Here is a 21,764-nt window from a genome sequence, read left to right on the forward strand (position 1 = left end):
TTTGGTATGGAATTGTGAAAGAATACTGTGAGGAGTTTGACGATTTCACAGTGAACTTTCTACACCTTTCTGGGTCATCAGGAACAAGTTCATATTATCCCTCAAACAAGGATTCATGTGCTGTGCCAGGACATCATATATTATCTGTAATGAGTTGCCCTAGCCTAGGAGGAGGCAGCAGAATTCAATACATTTCCCCCCCCCAAAAAAAAATTATGAAAACATTGCAAATGCAAGACTAGTGTTGGCTAGCACATGAATCCTTAAAGTGAACATTGTTCTTTGTCATATCCATTATTTTCAGATATGACAAATATCTGCAGGTTAACAGTAATAAAAGTTTCATTACTTATTTCTTAGTGTTTGCCAACCTCAAATCTAAGGACTAAGATATTACAATTCCTGGAATATATATGCAATTTATAAATTTGGTGTTTTCTTTAATGACATGAAATGTGCCAACAATGATTTTTATTTTGTTCACTTGTAAATTAGTTACATAAAAAGTATTAACGTTACCAAACAATGTCTCTGCTTTTATATTAATACAATTAAACAAACTTTCCATAATTTGGGTAGCCTCATTACCATTTGCGGACACACCCCTGTAAGCATACGGGAGAAGTTAACCATCGAAATGCCCGTTCTTTTTCTTCTTCTTCACATTCTTCTTCTACTTCGTATTGTTCTTCTTCTTTACGTTCTTTTCGGCCTCTGGGCGGAACCCCAACACGGGATCCCCAGCACGGGATTAGAGCGCAGAGCGCTGTGGTCGTAGGCCGCTGTTTGCACAGCCAAGCCCCCGGCAAAGCCGGATAGGGTGAAGCCCGCGGCTTGTCTATAAAAAAAGTCTATATGTCAAAACATGGGCTGGGTGGAAAAATAGGTAGAACTGATGCCAGACTTATGAATATGATCATTTATTGGTTAGTTTTATGAAAAATAATTATATACAAACTTTTTTTGCCGATTCTAATAGTCAATGCCCTTACCTTCAATCATTACATCTAAAATTGATACCCGATGTCACATTGACCTTATTCTTTTTTTTTATAACTTTTCTATTTTTCAGCCTAGAGCTTTCAAACACCCTGTATATTTGAATTTCCGATTCTAAATATATATACATATATGCAATTCTGATCATTACTAACCAAGTTATGGGTCACTGAAAACATATGACCTCACACGCGACCTCAATTTTCCCGAGGTCATATCTTTTGAACTGTTTGTCCGATTGATCTAACAATTTTAGAAATGGATTCAGGGCCCACGGTTTCTCTCTATACCAAATTTCAGCAAAATCTGAGAGATGAGGGTGTTCAGCACTGGTTGACCTGACAACGCCCCAAGAGTCTTCAGAGGAGATGCAGAGACACTTCTGTGCCTACCATAGACCCACCTTACCGAGGGAACTTTGTGTGTATTTGGCCATTATTTCGTAGTTATGGCACTGGGTAACTTGTTAGGTCTTGAGCATACCAGAGATCTTTGATGTGCTCAGGGTTTACTGTGGTCATATGGGAACTGGTTACTGTGATGGTATTGCTCCTTGGAGAACCCCAATAGTTCCTGATGGAGGGTGATTCCAAGCCACTTTGCATTCTCTGCCAGCTAGAAGTTAATCAATCATTTGTTGCTAATGCAGCACATTTCAATTCTATGTTGTCACTCGATGGCCAAGTGGGTTGATTGATTGATTAAAGGTTATCTGGCGTCGTAACTGTAGAGGTCATTGACGCCGAATTGTTAAATTCTAAGATTCAATTTTGGGTATAGATAATAATAACAATGATTTACTATGTATAGATGAAGGTAAATATTTATAAATCTAAATTCGGTATCAGGTATTTGTTATCAAATAGTGTAATGGTTATTGTGGAGGTCAAGATATTAGCGGTTCAAACCCAGCTGCCATAGAGTTGGCTGAAGGGCATGGTTCATTAAATTCCATGCTACATAGTCCTCTGTAAGGAGCACCGTCCTAGCCTTCTGATAGGGGGAGCTCTGCAACAGTAAATTGAATCGACCAAATATTGTCAGGGTGCACACATGCTAGGGAAGTCTTAATCTCCACCCAGTGCATGGTTTGGAAAGTTTGTAAACAGATATGGGAAGATATGGGGGAAGAAAAACCAGGACTGATTTCATCCTGTGTCTTCCCAGAAAGACAAGTCAAAACTTGATGAATGGTGTTACTTTCCTAATAGAGAACTTTCCTGAGGGTTGAATTTCCCTCCCTCTCATTTCCCATAATACATAGTTTGAAGAAGTTGGTGTTAGGGAATGTGTCCTTGGAGTGTTCATTTGGTGGGTGGTATGTAGGTATTCGCGATGCATCTTTTCTTCATTTTCATTGGTGTTTATTTCTACTGGCAATTGCTAAGTTTCTATTTTATTAGATAATATACATATTTTTTATAGTCTACTTTATGTTGGGTTTTAGGTTCTCTGATTATAGTGTGGTATATGAAGAAGGGTAGTGTGATTTGTCGTGAGTTATGTTTCCTGGATGAGCACTTTGTGTATGGTGTGCTCATCTAAGAACATCTACAACTCTGTAGGTTTGTTTTTTATTCCATTATTGTTTATTTGCAGTTTTAGAGTTTTTTTTTGTGTTTCTTTGCTGAGAGTTTACGCACGTGTGGGAGGCAGGTCCAGTATTAACCTAGTTATATCTTTCAGGAAGAGTGGTATCCCATCTCTGTATCTCACAGTATTTAAATTGTTCTTAAATTCGTGTATGGTTTTTGCACACACTATCATTTCGTCCAGTTTGTTCCATACATCCACCACTCTGTGGGGGAACCTGTTCTTTTTCAGGTCTCTTCTATAACTGTCCTTTTCGAGTTTCTGTGCCCTCTTGTATTTCTCAAATCCAAATTTAGTAAGTCTTCTCTATTAAGGACTTACATACCTCTCGTGTTTCTATAGATGATCAACAAGTCTCCTCTTTCTCTTCTTTGTTCCAGGGTAGGTAACTCTAGTTTTGACAGTCTCTCTTCATGAGAGTCTTGAAAATGTGGGGGGCCATTTTCGTAGTTGCTCTTTGGATTCTTTCAATTTTCCTTGCATTTTTTGGTACTGGGTGACAGCATCGCTGCATACTCCAGTCTTGGTCTTATCAGTGTGACTAGTATTTTCTTCACCCTTTCTTCATCCAAATAAATGCCACTTTCATCAACCTCAGCAAGTTGTAGGTTTCTCTGACAATTTAGTTTATTAGGGGATATGTCCTTTTGTGATGATCACTCCAAGGTCTTCTTCAAATCCCACTTTACATCCTTTTCACTAATTTCATATTGTCCTGTTTTTATTTTCCAAATTCCATTACATTACATTTCTTGATGTTGAAGCCCACTTTCCACTTCTGACTCCATTCCCAAATTTTGTTCAGATCTCTCTGCAGGGACTCACAGTCTATTGCAGTGCTTGCCTTTCTTGACAATTTTGTTGACTGAATTATGGAATTTTTTGGCTTAAAGACCAGGCGCCTGAGCTGGTAGGCCATTCAGTGCATATCTATCATATATAAAATTTCAAGTAAAACAGTAAAAACAATAACCACTCACAAAAACACATCAAAACAAGATACACTCACAAGCAATCATATACACAAATTCAAATTTCATAAAATAAATTGATGTCTTTTAAAAACTTTAAAACATTCTTCACGTGAGCCTCCTCCCTTTAAAATTCTTTTAAGAGATAAATTTGTTATCAACAATTTTGTGTCATCAGCAAAGAAGTTTATGAAATATTCCACACCCTCATCCATGTCATTTACTTAAATAGCAAACATTATTGGAGCCAGTACCAATCCCTATGGAACTCCACTAATCACCTCTTCCCAAGTCGAACCTTTATCTCTGAGCACTACTCTCACTTTTCTTCCATGCAAGAAATCCTCCATCCATTCCAGTAGTTTACCTTGTACCCCTCCTATGGTTTTCAGTTTTCCTAATACTGTAGTTTTCTATGAAGCATTTTATCAAAAGCTTTTTGTAGATCTAGGAGAGCACAACCAGCCCATCCATCCTTTTCCTGTATTATATTTAATAGTCTTGAGTAAAAGCAGATTAGATTTGTGACACGTGATCTTCCCTGTCTAAATCCAAACTGTCTTGGGTTTAGTACAGGGGTTCCCAAACTTTTCAGCTCTTCGACCCCCTAGTAAAGTTTAAGATTTTCTAGACACCCAAACTTTGAATTCGCAAATTATGTCAGTTTATCATTATTATTAGTGTTGTTGTCATTAATACTAGTAATATTATTATTATTATAGTTGTCATCATCATTATTATTACTATTATTCTATTATTGTTATTATCATAATTTTAGTTATCAATAGTGTTATCATTTTGATCCGATATAAAAGGGATAAATGACAAGATTCAACAAGGCAACGTCATTCCAATAATGATAGAGACACTTTCACATATACATAAACATAAGTGTTTTAAAATATTTATAATTTACCAATAGCTTTAAGAGTGATATTATATATTCTTCATTATATTACTATAAGTAATATTCAAGCCAATAATATTACACAAGTTTGTCATCTTGATGTTCATTCACGATGTGGTTGTGTGTATGTGAGATTCTCCCTACATACACAGAATGGGGAGGATTTTTGACTCGGAGTGAACTGACATGGTTTTTCTTTAAGTTTAGATATTGGTTGGTTGATTAATCTCACTTTTCCAGTATGGGAAGAGAACAGGGTCATTTCATGCTAATCATTTAATTTTAAAGACTGCCTTTTGACCTCATAGTAATTTACTGACCCCTTTTGACCCCCTAGCAATCTACTGAACCCTTTTTCGACCCCTTGGATGGTTTCATGAACCCCTGGGGGTCGATATCGACCCCCTAGCAATCTACTGACCCCCTTGCTATTTGTCAACCTCTTGGATGGTCCCGTCGAGACCACTTTGGGAACCCCTGGTTTAGTATGTTGTTCTCTTCCAGATGTTTTGGCCATCGATTTATTTTTCTTTATAACTTTTACACAAATTTTGGCTACAGTACTTGTAAGGGAAACTAGTCTGTGATTTGTTGGGTCTTCCTTGTTACGTCCTTTGTATATTGATATGATGTTGGCTTTTTTCCATTCTTCTAGTACTTTTCCTTTCTTAAGTGAATGTTATATATTTTGCCTACCACTTTACACTCCTTTAGTATCCAGTTTGCAATTGTATCTGGGATGTGCAATATCCTGACATCAAGACTTGTTATTTGATCCATTATTTCAGCTCGTGTGATGTGGCCCGTATTGAAGGGGTTAAGCTCATTTAATCCTGAAATTGAACAATTTATATTAGTACAAGCCCCTTTTAATTTTCTGCACTCTCCATCTTTGTTCCTTCACTTCCTTTGCTTTAAGATACCATCTTCTCGGTCTTACTCTCCAAAAGAACTCTTTCTCAGTTTCCATTATTTTCTATTTTTTTTCTTTAGCTTTGCTTCTTAACGTCTTCCCTGTTTTTCCTCAAAGTCAATATCTCTTTTTGTCCATACATCTTTATAGTGTTCAGTATTACCTAATTTGTTCTTGCTAGTATCTCTTCCATTGACCTTTGTGACCTTAGTTTGATCTTTAGGGGTCTATTTCCTTCTATTCCATACACTTCCTCTATTTTTCCAATTTTTGTCCTTTATCTTGTATTATTCTCAAAACATCTACTGTTAAATCTCTTCTTTTTCTTTCACGAATCTAACTAGGTTATTTCTTTTTTGGTCAACTACTACTTCACACTTCTTTTGGTCTACTGTATCTCACCAAATTCCTTAGTTTCTCTTGCCTTTGTTGCTGAACAATTTATTTAAAAGATACCTATTCTTTTTAATGATCTTCTGTCCATTGTTTCTTGAGTTCTGATATTTTTTCCTTGTCTATACTTCCTCTAATTTTTTTGCTCATTCCCTTCATTTGTTCATTCACCTCTTTTCTGGCTGTATCTATATACGTATATATATATACAGACGCTCCTCTACTTACGTTCATTCGTTTTATGTTTGGACAAAAAAAAAAAAAAAAAAAAAAATTGAACTTTTTAGTTTAGCGCACTCTCCGTAGTTCAAACGATACTTACGCATGACGCTGCGTCCATTGTTTACATGGCACAAACGACAGACTGAACGTCCCTTGCCTTGCCTCCTCCTTCTCCTCCACCATCTCAATTTATGTTGCTTGAATTTAATTTGTTTGAAATTAATATTATTTTACAATGTTATGTTTATAATTAATGATTTAGGGGTGTTTTATAAGATACGGTAATAGAATTTATGGATGTATAGTACAGTAACAACTTACGTTCATTTTCACGTTACGTTCGGCCGTTCGGAACCTAACTAAAACGTAAGCTGAGGAGCGTCTGTATATATATACATATATATATATATATGTGTGTGTGTGTGTACAACACTGAATGGGTCCCAGTGATCAGAGATACATTTTAACAACCACAATGCATTTTAATTCTAAGCCATCAAAGGCCAGCATGCTTGAAATTGAAATGTGGTACTACCCAAGACTCAAACTGGGTATCCTCATGACAAGTGCGACAGTGACATTCCAACTAGGCCATCAAGAGAGCTTAATGGCCTAGTTGGAATGTCAATGTCGCACTTGTCATGAGGATACCCGGTTCTTGTCCTGGGTAGTACCACATTTTAATTTCAAGCATGCTGGCCTTTGATGGCATAGAATTGAAGTGCATTGTGCTTGTTAAAATGTATTTATATATATATATATATATATATATATATATGTGAATAAATTCGCTAGTGGACAGCGACATCAATCATACAATCTAAATAACCGTCGCGCAGAGGATTCGAACCACCGCCAGTAGACTCAAGAGAGTCTAAGGCGGGTGCTACGGACTCTCTTGAGTCTACTGGCGGTGGTTCGAATCCTCTGCGCGACGGTTATTTATATTGTATATATATATATAAACTTTAAATAAAATTGTGAATGTGTAATTATGCATGTAGGTCACAGAAATCCAAAATGTGTTTATGACTAAATGACAGCTTAAATCTTCTAATGTACAGAAATATTGGGTTGTTAATCTCTTTGAATCTTAAACCAGTTCAACATGTTGGCTTCAAAAGCAAACAAAATGCTTGGTTTGATTTGAAGAAATTTTCCTAATATGAATTTCGATATGTGTAAAATCTCATACATTTCTCGGATGAGACCACACTTAGAATGTCACCATATCTGACAGGCATTCAAGAACTTGAGAAAGTGCAAAAGAGAATGACCAAAATTGTGACTGACCTCAAAAACCTTGATTATAAAGAATGTTGAGAGATTGGGGCTGGAACAAGGAGGACACAAAGGAGATTTAATAGAAACCTACAAAATCCTGAAAGGGATGGAAAACAAAGGATTACAAAGGAAAAGCATGCCAAAAGGAGACCTTTTGGTCCATAACTAGGGTGGGAAAGAAAAAAAAAATTATATATATATTAATGATAAAACATTAAAATATAAATATCAACAAGTAAATAAATATGTATAGGTAAAGTTATATAATAATCAGGTAAATAATAAATAATAATACTGATAAATAATAATAAATAATAAGTGATAATCAAGGAAATGATAATAAAGACAACATAAAATAAACGGCAGGCATTACAGCACTTTGCTTAGGTGCTTATCTAAATGAATCTTAAAGGTTCAAACTGAACCACATTGCACTGCCTCTGCACTAAGGTTTATTCCATTCATTAACTGATAGTTTGAGACCATTATTTCTTATCGGATTTTCAGTGTGAAAATTTTCTCACTTTTGATGTCAATTACCTTTAGAATCTTTAAAAACCTATATCAAGTCACCTCTGAGTCTATCTTTTTTAGGAAAAACAGATTCATATGTTTTAGCTAATTTTTTGGTATGATTTATACTGTCTTCTATAAATTAAGTGAGACCAGCACCAGGTCAAACACATGTAAACTAAATAAAAGGGTATTGGAGAACACAGATCGGCGAAATTCTATTAGTGCAAGGATTGTAAATACCTTGAATTCCCCTCCTAAGATGTAAACGTGGCTACCATAAGCGATTTCAAATCTAGACTACACATATGGTTTTGCACCTGCTTATTATTGTGGTATTAACCCCTTCCATACGGTGCCGCACACGTAGGCGTCGTGGGGAGCGAGTGTATTCGCGAGGCTGCCATATCGGCGTCTTGATTATATTTATTGTAGTCGCCCCTCCATAATGACATACTTTCTAATTCTTTTGTAATCGCATTTTCTATGGTTATCAAAATTCACGGGTGAAGAGAGAACGATCGATATAAGCGGTGACTATATTTTATGATGCGAGTATTATTACGACACGTCGTACGGCTGGCATTGGCTGCTGCCACCGAGATCCAAGTCCATGACGCCTACGTGTGCGGCACCGTATGGAAGGGGTTAAGACATATGACCATGACCTGCTATGTTGGATAAAAACCGAACTACAGTATGGGCAGAAATAATGACAGTAATTGTACGAATGGTAAATGTAGTGTATTTTGATAATTCTGTGTTTAAGATTGGTCAACAGATGGAGCCCTTAACCCTTTCAATACGGGCCAAAATCTCGTGGGCAGCATTAGCTGCCAGACGTGCGATGTTGCGTCATAATACTCGCATTATAGAAAATAAAGTCACCACTGTATTAATCGTTTTCTCTTTCACCCGTGAATTTTGATAACCATAGAAAATATGATGAAGCCAGTTTACAGAGTATGGGGGGGGTCATGGAGGTACAACTACAATAAATATAATCAAGACGCCGATGTCAGCATCCTCGCGTACCCACTTGCTCCTCATGACGCCTACATAGGCGTCACTGTATGGAAGGGGTTAAAAAGAAACCTTACTCTCTAAACCTCCCATGTACTTGAACTAGGCATGTTTGAACAAATGAACATTAGGTCCGCACCAAGCCATCTGCCCCTATGGATGCAGTTAGGGATTTCGTGAAATGCTTGTGGATAGTTCATTTCTAGGGTACTATGCCTATGAGAGTCCTTTGGCACCGTAATTCACAGAATATGGCAACACTGACAATAATGCTGGTTGAGCTCAGACACAAAAATCACTGTATCAGTGGTGATAATTTCACCTTAATCTATGAAATTCTGTTATGGAAAATTCCAGAATCATGTACATACATACATATACCAAAGGCTTTTTCCCCCTTACAAGGAAGGTAGCCAAAAAACAAAGGTATAACAACCATTCCCAATACACTCCACTCCCCTCCACCCTCCCTCTTATCTTGGCACCTCCCAGATAATGGGTCATCCCTGCATCTTGTCCACTGCCCTGGGTCAGAAGCAGTGTCGTAAGACACAGCACATCCACAGCAAGGCTGCTTCATTAAATCAACGACCCCCCCCCACCATGCAGAAAAGGAGATGGGGGAGAAATCCCTTCAGGCTGCTTCAAATTTTTCTCGCACATACTATATCACCCCCCATCCCCCACCCATTCCACCTTATGTATCACAGCATCATCCATATACAACCATTCTCCATTCACCGTCGTCTTCTGTCCTCTCCCGTCCTTCTTAAACAGACATTCCCCTCTTCCCCAAAGCCCCCTTCACCCCATCCATCCATCTCATCCTAGGTTGCCCCCACATGTACACACAGAAATCAACATGAAATTTATGTTGTCCCACAATTAACCTATCCTTATGATATAAAACCTAACCTATAGGCCAATTAAATAAAAAAAAAAGTAAAAAATATGTGTGTGATACTGGAATCAAACCTCTGTAGCACATTATGGATACACTAAAGGTCCAACAGTTGTTCTGATTTAGATGAATTTAGCATACCTGTATTAAAAACAACAGGAAATCCAAGTCTGACCATTATATAATGTAGAGTCAGTAATTTGTATTTCAAAATTAGGTACATTTTTAGAAGTGCACACCTACACGATGTAGTGTCATTAACTTGAATATCAACCACTTTAGTAAAAACTTTGCATCCAGCATTGGCTGCCATATGTAATTTGCATCACACTGCTTGCATGATAAAATATGTCATTGCTGTATTACTTGTTCTTTTTTACTCCAAATAAAAAACACAGAAAATGTGATCAAACCAGTTCATGGCATGCAGGGATAACTCAGGGAGAGAAAAAAAATATATATTTATATATATATATATATACATATATATACAAATTACACATCACACACACATATATATAGGGTGTTCAGGATAAATTTGACACTTTTGTAAAGGAAAGAAAAAGGTCATATCCGAGAGAAAAAATAATAAAATTCAATGTGCATCTCTTAGAGGGTCTTTTGCCAAACACAGCTCACTCACAGAAGCCACCCTGTGCCTCCAGGTGGGACCTGAACCTGCAGCACATGCCTTCATGGTGTCCTTTGAGAGATCCTTGAACACCAGTCGGATCCTGGCAATCAGCTTATCCTTGGTGTTGCAGGTGGATTGTCATTAGCACCCCACACATAATAGTCCATTGGGTTGCAATCAGGCGAGTTGGGGGGCCAGGTGTTAGGACTGAAGTCATTTTAGTTCTCAGACCACTTCTGGGTTTTCCTGGAGGTGTGACATGGAGCTGAATCCTGCTGGTGTGGTCTTCCCACAGCCACCCTCTCCACCCAGTGCTTGACAACGGTGGGCAGCAACTCAATATAGCCATCTGAAGCGAGTCCGAGTCCCTCTTCATAGATGTGGGGCAGCATGATGTGGCCTTGACTGGAAACATACCCAAAGACCATTGCAGTTTGAGGGAATTTGGTCTTCATGAAGCATAGGACTTCATGCAGACTGTTGGCTAGCCACCTGTTGTTCTGTGCATTGTGCATCTAGTCCTGGCAGAAGTTCTTCACTGAGAAGAACCAGAGCATCTCTGGCTCGACTGTGTGTTTGATCTTGTTGAGGAATTTCTTGGCTTTCATAAGGCAGTTCTCTTTGAGCCTTGGTGGGGAGTAGTTGGTCCTTGCATCTCTTGTATGAGGAGTAGCGAAGATCCTTGTCCAGCGCTTTCTTCATAGTCGCCACTATGACGCCCATCTCTCTTGCCAAGGTCCACACTGCCTTGCCTGGATCTTGCAGCACTTTTCTTGTGGCTTCTTGACAAATTTCATTGTGTGGACAAAGTCAGAATGCCTGCTATGATTCTTCCTGCTAGCCACTGCTTCTGCATCTCAGTCGCAATTCTCCAGCTCACATCTCACAGCTTTCACGGTATTCAAGGAGCACCGAGCTGCAGCTAAATTTCTGAATCCAGCATGAATAAACATGATGTAAGTCACTCTCTTCCAATACTCTGGTGCTTTTCAGTCGCCCATGCTCTCTACCTCTCACACCCACCAATAGTACACAGAATCAGCTATCTGTTGCACTTTACTGCTATTAAATCCTTAAAATGGCCCTGAAGTGACATATCAAAAAATTATCAAATTTATCCCAAACACCCTGTATATATATATATATGTAAGTCCTCGTTATACAGTACATATGCGTTCCTGAAAACCTTACCGCAAATTGAAATTACCGTATACCGAACACAGGAAGAAACAGATTGTTGTGGTGGCCGTACGGTACGGTGTAAACTAAACACGAGCAGATATCATATCTGTGAATTTTTCTCACCGTAAATAGAATCAAAGGTAGTAATTACCAAATACCGTAACTGAATTTACTGGATAAAGAATTACCGTATAAGGAGGACTCGCTGTATAACCAAAATGCCAATGCCAGTATCCTTGTGTACCCACTCGCACCTCATGATACACATGTGGGCATCATCATATTGAAGTGGTTAATTTTGTAAATATACATCGATATGTACATTTTTCTTGGCAGAAATTGATAACATAAAAAGTTGCTAAAAGTGATACACTAACAAAGTCACAGTGGCTGCTCAAGACTCCATCTTTGTTTTGATAGATGCAGGTCTGAAATTAAAGTATGATAACTTTGTCTAAATTAACCTACATTCAGTAATGCGATGCATGTAATTCTTGTGGTAATCAGGGTGATCATTGTTGTCTTTGACCTCCAAATCTATCAAAACAAACATGGCATCTCAAGTTGCTGTGGATTCATTCATACTTTGTTATTGGTTTCTGCCAAAGAAAACAGGTAAAATTGCATTTCCGTACAATATAACTCATGACCTCCAGAAATATTTATTCCTGCTGAATTTTTATGTGCTTTCTTTTCAATGATCCTAGTATTCATTATTATCGAAAATTATTTGTTTTTGATGTAGCTCTTATCTGTTCAATGGAGAAAAAAAAAAAAAAAAAAAGACCGTTTACCAACATCTACACACACCAGAATTGTTGAAAATGAACAAGAAAAAATACTTCTGGAGGCCATTTAATTGATATCTGGTCGTTTTGCTACCAACCATTTCGCTACATTTTTTGGTTGTTTCGCTACAGTTTTTTCGGATTTCAGATCTGAACATGATAAAAAATACGATATGTGCAGGGTTATATAGTAACTTTATAGGCGAAAGAATAATAATTTGCCTAATGAGGCGATTTGGTGATAGATAAAATTGTTTTTATTGGGTCTCATTTTATACAATCATCAGGCAGATAATAAAACAGTGACTTATCATGCACAATACTGATGATGCTACAAAGTGAATTTTTATAACCTAATCTAACGTAACCAAACCCAAACCCTTATAGGGGGTGGGTGGATTGTTTCCCTTGGACTCCTCTTGCATTGGTGTTCCCTATGCAAGCCCCACAAATCTAGCAAGTTCTCAGTTGTTATCTACCAGCACCTGTTACTTGCCAGCTGGTGGATGACGATCCATTCCCTGATGGCAAGTCTAGAATGTCATCCGAGGTATCGATGCGGTACTGTGGATGATCTTCCTGTCGATTCTCAAATTCATCCGAGGAATGGTTGAATAAATACCTTGCAAAATACCGCTCAAAGTATTGGCTCACCATAACCAGGGTGTTTCATTCACTCTTTGATATCTCCCACACAGCTGCTTGACAGTCTGGGTACAAGTCACAAACTGCTCACTGTAGTTGATATCTTTGATTTCATAACCCTCGTCTTTCAGCGACTGATAAGTGGACCAACTGTCGCTGATGGTGCAGCGTCTTCATCGTGGGACTACCCCCCAACCCCAAGAAATGGGGGCCAAACTGCAGCAAACATCCCTGGCATGGGACTGCTTGGACGGACAGTCTAGGGAACAACAACTGTCACTGATAATCACACTGCTAGGCCTAATGTAGTCCGTGACGGATGACGGTCTTGACACTTTGGTCTTGTCCTTCTTTTACAAGATTCACCATGGTCTTTGGATAACATGTTGAACTCGCGATCAACAGCTATTTGCCTCCCGGAAGAGATCTCAGAGCTCATGTGACCGATCTAGGGTGTAATGCTGTGACCTTACACGCATACACGCCCCCAAGAGTTGAAGTAAAGACTCGAAGTGCAGCAATACTGTTATTATTTCAGCCCTGGGCAAGATTCGAACCCGGACCACTGTAGTTACAGTCAGGGACTCTACCAACCGCACCACTGAGTCGTGTGGAACAATGAACTTGAATTTGGACAACCTCTCAATGCCAACCAAGACCCGATCTTGACTCAGCTGTCAGCATCTCTCATGCTTCCCCTTGACAAATGTCTTGTCAATTTCTACGACAATTCCTTCTCCACCAATAGGGTCTTGGTTGTGGAGGTGGGGAGCAACTTCGTTGCAAAAGCCATGCCGATCCACGCTTGTGAGGTGAGACCAGGGGAGATACTTAAAAAAATTGTGCCGTGTTCATAGAACTTTTGAAGCCAGTGGGTAATAAACAGAAGGATTTCCTGCGCGTCCAAGGTGGTCCTCTCTAAAAATATTCCTTTTCAATAAGGACACTGAAAAAATGCAATGCTTCCTAGTCCTTATCTTCACTCCTTTCTTACAGCAACCACAGTAAAACACTCCTCTTCCCTGAACGAACAGGGAACCTCGCAATTTGAGCAATTCACAGTGGATGGAAGAACTCTACGTGATTTCAGATATCCTAGTGCGTTTTCGTTACTGGAATGGAAGTTGTACACAAACAGGTCTCCAATAATTGTATGGACAGTCAGGACACGATGTTGACACAATTGCCATAGCTGACTTCAAAAACTGCTGTGTGGGATGTTTGAAATAATTATCAGTAATTGGCTACAGCTAATGCACCTCAACACCTATTGGTCCTGACATCGTGACTGATTGGCACGTGCATCTGGTAAACAAAAGAACACACAGGAACAATTTGAAGACAGGCAGAGGTGGTAGGATCCCCCAATTCTCTTAATTGAATTAAATTCATTATCTCATTTATTATTGGTTTGCACTATATAACTTCAAATTGATTGTACTGATGGGCTCTATTGGCTGATACAGGCAATAATATGCTCTCATATATTGTACAGAAATGCAATTATACCAAAAAAATGTAAATTACATTGAAGTATTATAACAAGCTTAGTTTCCTAATGCTATACTGTGTTGGTGTGCACTTCTAAAGAAAATACCCAAAATTATTTTAAAATTATTTGTGGCAACATACGAAAAAAAAATCTTTACATTCTACAGCAACACAATCACAATGTGAATCCTTGAGAAAGTACAAGCTAACAAACATTACCCTCTATTCTTTGTGGTTCAAAAAACTACCTATACTGTAAACAACAGCAGGAATGTATTTTTTTTTTCAATTCTAAAAACTTCCACAAATTATGCATAACACAAATACAAAGAAATCTACCCATGCCCAACACAAAGGTGAAAGGTTTTAGTTAAAAAAAATATATAAATACTTCTACCCTTCATAACTATAATATAACAGCAGATGATTTCATTCTACAGCTTTACTACACAAGAAATAGGTACAACAAATTTGCTTTGCTTAGCCAAAGTGTAAAATGTGCCCAAAACGTGTTTCAACTAAAACTTCGCAAGGATTGTAAACTACCCTAACAATGCATAACACACAAGCATTTTCTCACTAAATTAATGACTGCCACCAAAGTCCAAAGACACCTTAACTACAGCTTAATATTTACCTGTAGTCTCCGTGAATTATTCACTCGAACACAATATAAATTAAACCTAAATTAAGACTAATGTATTCGAAACTTCCTCCTCATTGTACTGACATGATGATGGTATGGCGCTACCCATGTTTAGAAGCAAACAATCTTACAACATTTGACAAACTATGGTGATTACATAAATTTTGTCCCTTTACAGATACTCTATACCCAAGCACATTCTAGTGTGCTAATAGGTCTTCACATGTACATATTAACTCACCTGATCAGTGCTCGATTCACGTTCTATTGTGCTTCTCAACGTTCAGCATGTAACAACAAATACCGAGCTGGGACAGCCTTTTACGCATCTGATTGGCTAGGTAACCCTTATCCCCCACCCCCGTCGGTTAAGCGCGGAATATGAATTTAAACATGTAACCTCTTGTAGTCTACATATATTATTCTGTTTAATTCACATAATTATCTCTTTGAAATGCTGTTTGTTGTAGCATTCCAGAATTTGTAACGTACAACAAATAGCAGGGAAATATGTGCCTACGTATACGTCTTCTTTATTTTTCACTTAATAAGTATACATATTTGTCTACAATAGTGGAAATACGAGGCATGTCTAATGCATTGACGCCAGTTGCATCCTCAGAATCATATAACATAAAGGTAGGAGTTATATATATTGGAGAATATTCAAAGTCTAACTAAGAAAACATGACGACACTTCGGAAGAAAGCCTTCCATTATAAAGTCGAATTACAGCGTATCGTATCTTATTGTCAACGGGATAAGAGAACAAAAGACAACCATCCAAATTGATAAGGCAATATTTGCTGGTCGACGGAAATACAATCGTGGGATAGCTAAATGGCGACAATGCTCTTCTCTCTGAAGAAAATGATGCAGATACACAAAGTGACGGAACCATGGACATAAAAATGGCACTTGGGTCTCAAACAGAGCTGTGACTGCCTATACTTTCATGTGTAATGGCGTGGCAGAAACATTCCATTATCAATCACTGAATGGAAATGTGAAAAACAAGTGATTCGTTCAAATGAATTGCCTGCATATGCTAAAGATGCTAAACTAAATGCCATAGGTCATTGCTATAGTACGATGAACCATCGATAACATTATGTGGAGCCATATGGTTGGATGTAATATAATATATATATATATCTATATATATATATATATATATATATATATATATATACATTTTATATATATATATATATATATATATATATATATATATATATATATATATATATATATAAATATACCAAAGGCCTTTTCCCCCTTCATGGGTGGTAGCCACAGAAAAAGGCATAGAAACCACTCTCACCTGTTCCATTTCCTATACATTCCACTCCCCTCCACCCTCCCTCTTATCTTAGCATAAAATTAGAGGTATTAGTAGTGAGTTTTACCAGTTGCACCACAGTGTAACGTTAATTGAGATAATTAAGTTAAATTGTTTGTAACAATTATATAGCACTGATGAATGCCACCATAGTGATTAATATTCATTTCATTTTCATTATCCTGTAGTATAGATTTCTTATATTGGATATATACTGCACACTGAAGTATGAAAAGGCAAGGTCCGCACACAAAAAATGTCAATAAAGACATGCTATTAGTATATTGCATACAATAATTTCTAGCCATTACATTTTTACCCCTGCCTTACATATTTGTTATCCCATTGTGGAAATTAATTCCTGTTTGATACTAACACGAAGATGATAAATGAATAGATGTGGATATGATATGGCAGGGATGGAGGCAAAGTGAGAATGAATCCTAGAGAAGATGCGTGAAAGATGTAAACAAGTAGAGTAAAACAAACGTCGCTTGATAGGAGCATTTGTTTGAACTGAATTTCAGGTTGTACGGTATGCTTCATGGATATGTATGCACACGAACAATTTTTATTTTGTAATTAACTAAATCGTTAACTAATTTGTTAAATAATTTCGATATACTACGCAACATGATTGTATATGCTAATAAAAGTTCGACTTAATTCCTACCTAGACAGAATCGAATTTTGGTTGGTACGGTATGCCTTATGGCTGTGTCTTATTTATATCGATGCGCGTGGTAAGTGGTACTTTAGGGAAGAGACAATCACGAACGCTGTAAATTGTGGGTGCTGAGGTATAGCAACAGCTCCATGATCACCATACTGATACAGTATAGAGCCACGGCCATCGCTCATCCGCTGCACTTCAGCACACTCTGACTCCGCTAATGTAACAGTGGCATTGCGTGGACAACGAACCGTGTATATGACTTGTTCCAAACCAGCTGAAAGGTCAGAAAGAAGAAAACACACACACACACACACACACACACACACACACGGCTCGGTGGCGGATTGGTAAGGCACTGTCCCCACAAGCCGGAGAACCGGGGTTCGATTCCCCGGCCGGGCGGAGATAAGTTGGGTTTGTCTCCTATCACGTGTAGCCCCTGTTCACCTAGCAGTGAGTAGGTACGGGATGTTAGTCAAGGAGTTGAGACCTTGCTGTCCCGGTGTGTGGTGTGTGTGAGTGGTCTCAGACCTACCCAGAGATCGGCAAATAATGAGCTCTGAGCTCACTGCCGTAGGGTGGTGTCTGGCTGTCTCGAACAGAGGCTGCAGCAGATCCGAGGTGAATACACACACACACACACACAATATTGATAGAGAGGACCTAATAAAATGGGATGATAGAAATACAAGAGGACACGGAAAGAAAATCAAGAACGACAGCTATAGAAGAGATCTGAAAAAGAACAGCTTTCCTCACAGACTAGTAGAGATTTGGAACTCAGTGGCGTAAACACGACTCGGTGGCGTAGTTGGTAGAGCACTGAGCTGTCACAACAGTGGCCCGCAGCTCATGGTTCGAATCCTGCCCAGGGCCAAATTATTTCGGTACCGCTGCGCTTCGGGTCGTTACTCTGACTCTCGTGGGCGGAGAGTTGGGGGTGTGCGTGTGTGCAAGGTCGTAGCATTACCCATAGATCGGACTTACGAGCTCTGAGCTCTCTTCCAGGAGGGAAATAGCTGCCGATCACGAGTCCAACACGTGATCCAAAGACCAAGTGAATACACACACCGTCACTTCCTCCCTCCCGATGCTCCACCAACTCGCCACGCCACTAGACACAGAAATAGGCTCGTACCAATCAAAGCGCCAAGGACTGACCGCTACAAAAACAGTGCCATCCCATCCATTGTGCACATAAGCAACTCTATGTAAACTTGTACCGTGTATATACTCTAAGTTTTATATTTTTAATCAGCTTTTGTAATGTATTATTGTCAGTGTACTACTGCAATCAAAATAAACCTTTTATTATTATTATTATTACACACACACACACACACACACACACACACACACACACACACACACACACACACACACACACACACACACGGTGGCGCAGTTGGTAGAGCGCTGAACTGTCACCATAGTGGCCCGTAGTTCTTGGTTCGAATCCTGCCCAGGGCCGAAATTATTTCGGTACCGCTGCGCTTCGGGTCGTTACTCTGACTCTCGTGGGCGGGGAGTTGGGTGTGTGTAAGGTCATAGCATTACCCATAGATCGGACCTACGAGCTCTGAGCTCTCTTCCAGGAGGGAAATAGCTGTCGATCACGAGTCCAACACGTGATCCAAAGACCAAGTGAATACACACGCACACACAAACATACAAAAATGCTAGAAGATACAAGAAAACCACTAAATGAGATACTAATGGGTAAGGGTAACCTGGTAATTATGGGGGACTTCAATTGCAAAGAAATTTGTTGGGACAACATGACAGTGCGAGGAGGAGATGACTTGTGGGGCAACGTACTGCTAGACATGACCATGGAGTACACAATGACCCAATGGGTCAGTGAAAACACAAGGTACAGAAACAATGAAGAGCCATCGAAACTAGATTTATATTTACAACAGAACCTGAAATAGTGGACAAAGTCCAGTACAAGACACCAATTGGAAAAAGTGACCATGTACTCATCGAAACTGTACTAAAGGAAGAAATAGACATGGAGAGGAACGAAAAGCATAGGAAAGGAAGATTGATGTACAACAAAACAGACTTTGCAAAACTAAAGACATTCTTCCGGAATGCAAACTGGGAAAAAATCTATATGGAAGAGACAACGGTGGAAGAGAAATGGAATATATTGATGGATAATTACAATGAAGGGGTAAACAGGCATGTACCAAGACAAAAGCGAGAGAGGGAATACATTAAATGTTGGTTCAACAAAAGATGCAGTGAGGCAAAAGACAGAAGGGACAAAGCTTGAAAAAAGTGGAGAAAAGACAAAAAAAAAAAAAAAAAGGCAAATTTATATAAACTATAGAAATGAGTATGTTAATGTGAGAAGAGAAGAAAAAAGGAACCATGAGAAGGATATTATAGATAAATGCAGAGATCAACCCAAGCTATTCTATCGGTTTGTGAATGGTAAACTTATAACCAAACAGGAAATGGTGAAACTACGCCAAGGAAATATAGAATACACAGAAGAATTAGAAATGCCCGAAGTCATGAACAACCACTTTAAATCTGTCTTCACCAGAGAAAAAATACAAAATTGGGACGTAGATAATAACAAGCAATCTCCCCACATGAGTGAGTTCACAATATCACAAAAAGAAATATCAGAACATCTATCAAAACTGGCCGTCAGAAAATCACATGGCCCGGATGGTATTGCAAATTGGATTCTAAAGGAATGCAAAGAAGAACTGACAAAATACACATCATAATAAATGGGTCACTCAAAGAAGGAAAGACACCTACTAAGTATTTCAGCGGCTTTGACCCATCGTTTTTCGCTCATATTTCCGAAATAATCATTCACATCAGTATGGTATATTAGCACAGCCTAATTCACACCCGGCCATAATTTTTGACGTTATAGTGTATTCACAAGTGTATTTAATTATGGTGTTTACTCTTGATATTGTGTGTGTCGTAGCCGACACCCGTGAAGTAAATCGAACAAGTGAAGTTGGGATACACGAGGTAGTTTGTGATGACGTCACGACTTCACCTGTTCGATTTACTTCACGGGTGTCGGCTACGACACATTTAATATCAAGAGTAAACGCCGTAATTAAATACACTTGTAAATGCACTCTAACGTCAAAAATTATGGCCGGGTGTGAATTAGGCTGTGCTAATATATCATACTGATGTGAATGGTTATTTCGGAAATATGAGCGAAAAACGATGGGTCAAAGCCGCTGAAATACTTAGTAATGACTGGAAAAATGCTAACATTGTACCAATATATAAAGGAGGAAACAAGGAAGAACCCACCAACTATAGGCAAGTATCACTAACAAGCACTGTAGCCAAAATTTGTGAGAAAATCATCAAGAAAAGATGGGTAAAACATCTGGAGGACAACAACATATTAAACCCAAGACAATTCGGGTTCAGACAAGGAAGATCATGCACCACAAACTTAATATGCTTCTACTCAAGGCTAATAGATATAGTGCAAGAAAGAAATGGATGGGCTGATTGTGCATTCCTAGACTTGCAAAAAGCCTTTGACAAAGTACCACACAGAAAATTACTAAAAAAAAAAAAAAAAAAAAAAAAAAAAAAATGGAACACATAGGAGGAATGCAAGGGAACCTACTAAAATGGATGGAGGACTTCCTGACTGGTAGAAAGATGAGAGTAGTGCTCAGAGAAAAATATTCAGATTGGAAAGAGGTGATCAGTGGAGTACTGCAAGGATCTGTACTGGCACCAATAATGTTTGCTATCTATATGAATGACATGAACGAAGACGTGAACTGTTACCTGAGCTTCTTTGCTGACGACGCCAAACTGTTAAGGAAAGTAGAAACTGATAAGGACTGTGAAGCACTGCAAGAAGACCTGAATAGGGTATGGAACTGGAGTCAGAAATGGGAAGTGGACTTTAATACTAATAAGTGTAGCATAATGGAGTTTGGAAAAAGCAAAAACAGAATATCAGGAAAATATACAATTGGAACCAAGGAAGTACAGAAAGTACGATCCGAAAAAGATTTGGGAGTAATTATCACGAACGACTTGTCCTATGATAAACAGATTAACAAAATTGTCGGGGAGACTTACAACTTGCTAAGATCAATAAAAGTGGCATTTGCATACTTGGACGAAGACATGATAAAAAAATATTGGTTACATTGATAAGGCCTAGACTAGAGTATGCGGCGACATTGTGGTCCCCCAGTACCAAAAAGAATATAAAGAAAATAGAAAGAATCCAAAGAGCAGCTACAAAAATGGCACCTGCACTTGCAAACCTATCATATGAGGAGAGATTGGCTAAACTGGAGTTACCGACACTGGAGCAAAGAAGAGAGAGAGGTGACCTACTGATCATCTACAGAATCATGAAAGGCACAGAGATACTCGATAGAGAGGACTTACTTTACTGGGACAAGAGAAACACAAGAGGACATAAAAAAACAACAACATAACTATAGAAGAGAACTGAAGAAAAACAGTTTTCCACATAGAGATTTGGACACTTGGAACAAACTGGATAATGAAATAGTATGCACAAAAACCATTCATGAGTTTAAAAGCAAACTAGACACTGCGAGATACAATGGTGGGACACCACGAGCATAGCTCCCCTTCCCGCAAAATACA

The 21,764-nt window shown here is 38.5% G+C and overlaps 1 protein-coding gene across 7 annotated transcripts in view; it reads right to left on the reverse strand.

Moving 5' to 3' along the window:
* The window catches only part of LOC143031446 (tripartite motif-containing protein 5-like), a 37,680-nt gene extending 22,227 nt beyond the window's left edge, over window positions 1–15,453 (reverse strand). Inside the window, exons 1-4 of one of the 7 annotated variants that reach the window (XM_076195265.1) lie at window positions 15,347–15,425; window positions 5,167–5,303; window positions 3,931–4,044; window positions 589–838 (exon numbers count right to left, since the gene is read on the reverse strand). The gene's annotated coding sequence lies outside the window, so the exon portion shown is untranslated. Of the gene's footprint in view, window positions 1–588; window positions 839–3,930; window positions 4,045–5,166; window positions 5,304–15,096; window positions 15,242–15,346 lie in introns of those variants that run through there. The other 6 variants (XM_076195266.1, XM_076195267.1, XM_076195269.1 and 3 more) reach the window with 6 other exon arrangements.
* Between the last annotated feature and the right edge of the window lie 6,311 nt (window positions 15,454–21,764).

Source organism: Oratosquilla oratoria, chromosome 12 (genome assembly GCF_046742065.1).
Source record: "Oratosquilla oratoria isolate Oo_2021 chromosome 12, ASM4674206v1, whole genome shotgun sequence".
NCBI classification, from domain to species: domain Eukaryota; kingdom Metazoa; phylum Arthropoda; class Malacostraca; order Stomatopoda; family Squillidae; genus Oratosquilla; species Oratosquilla oratoria.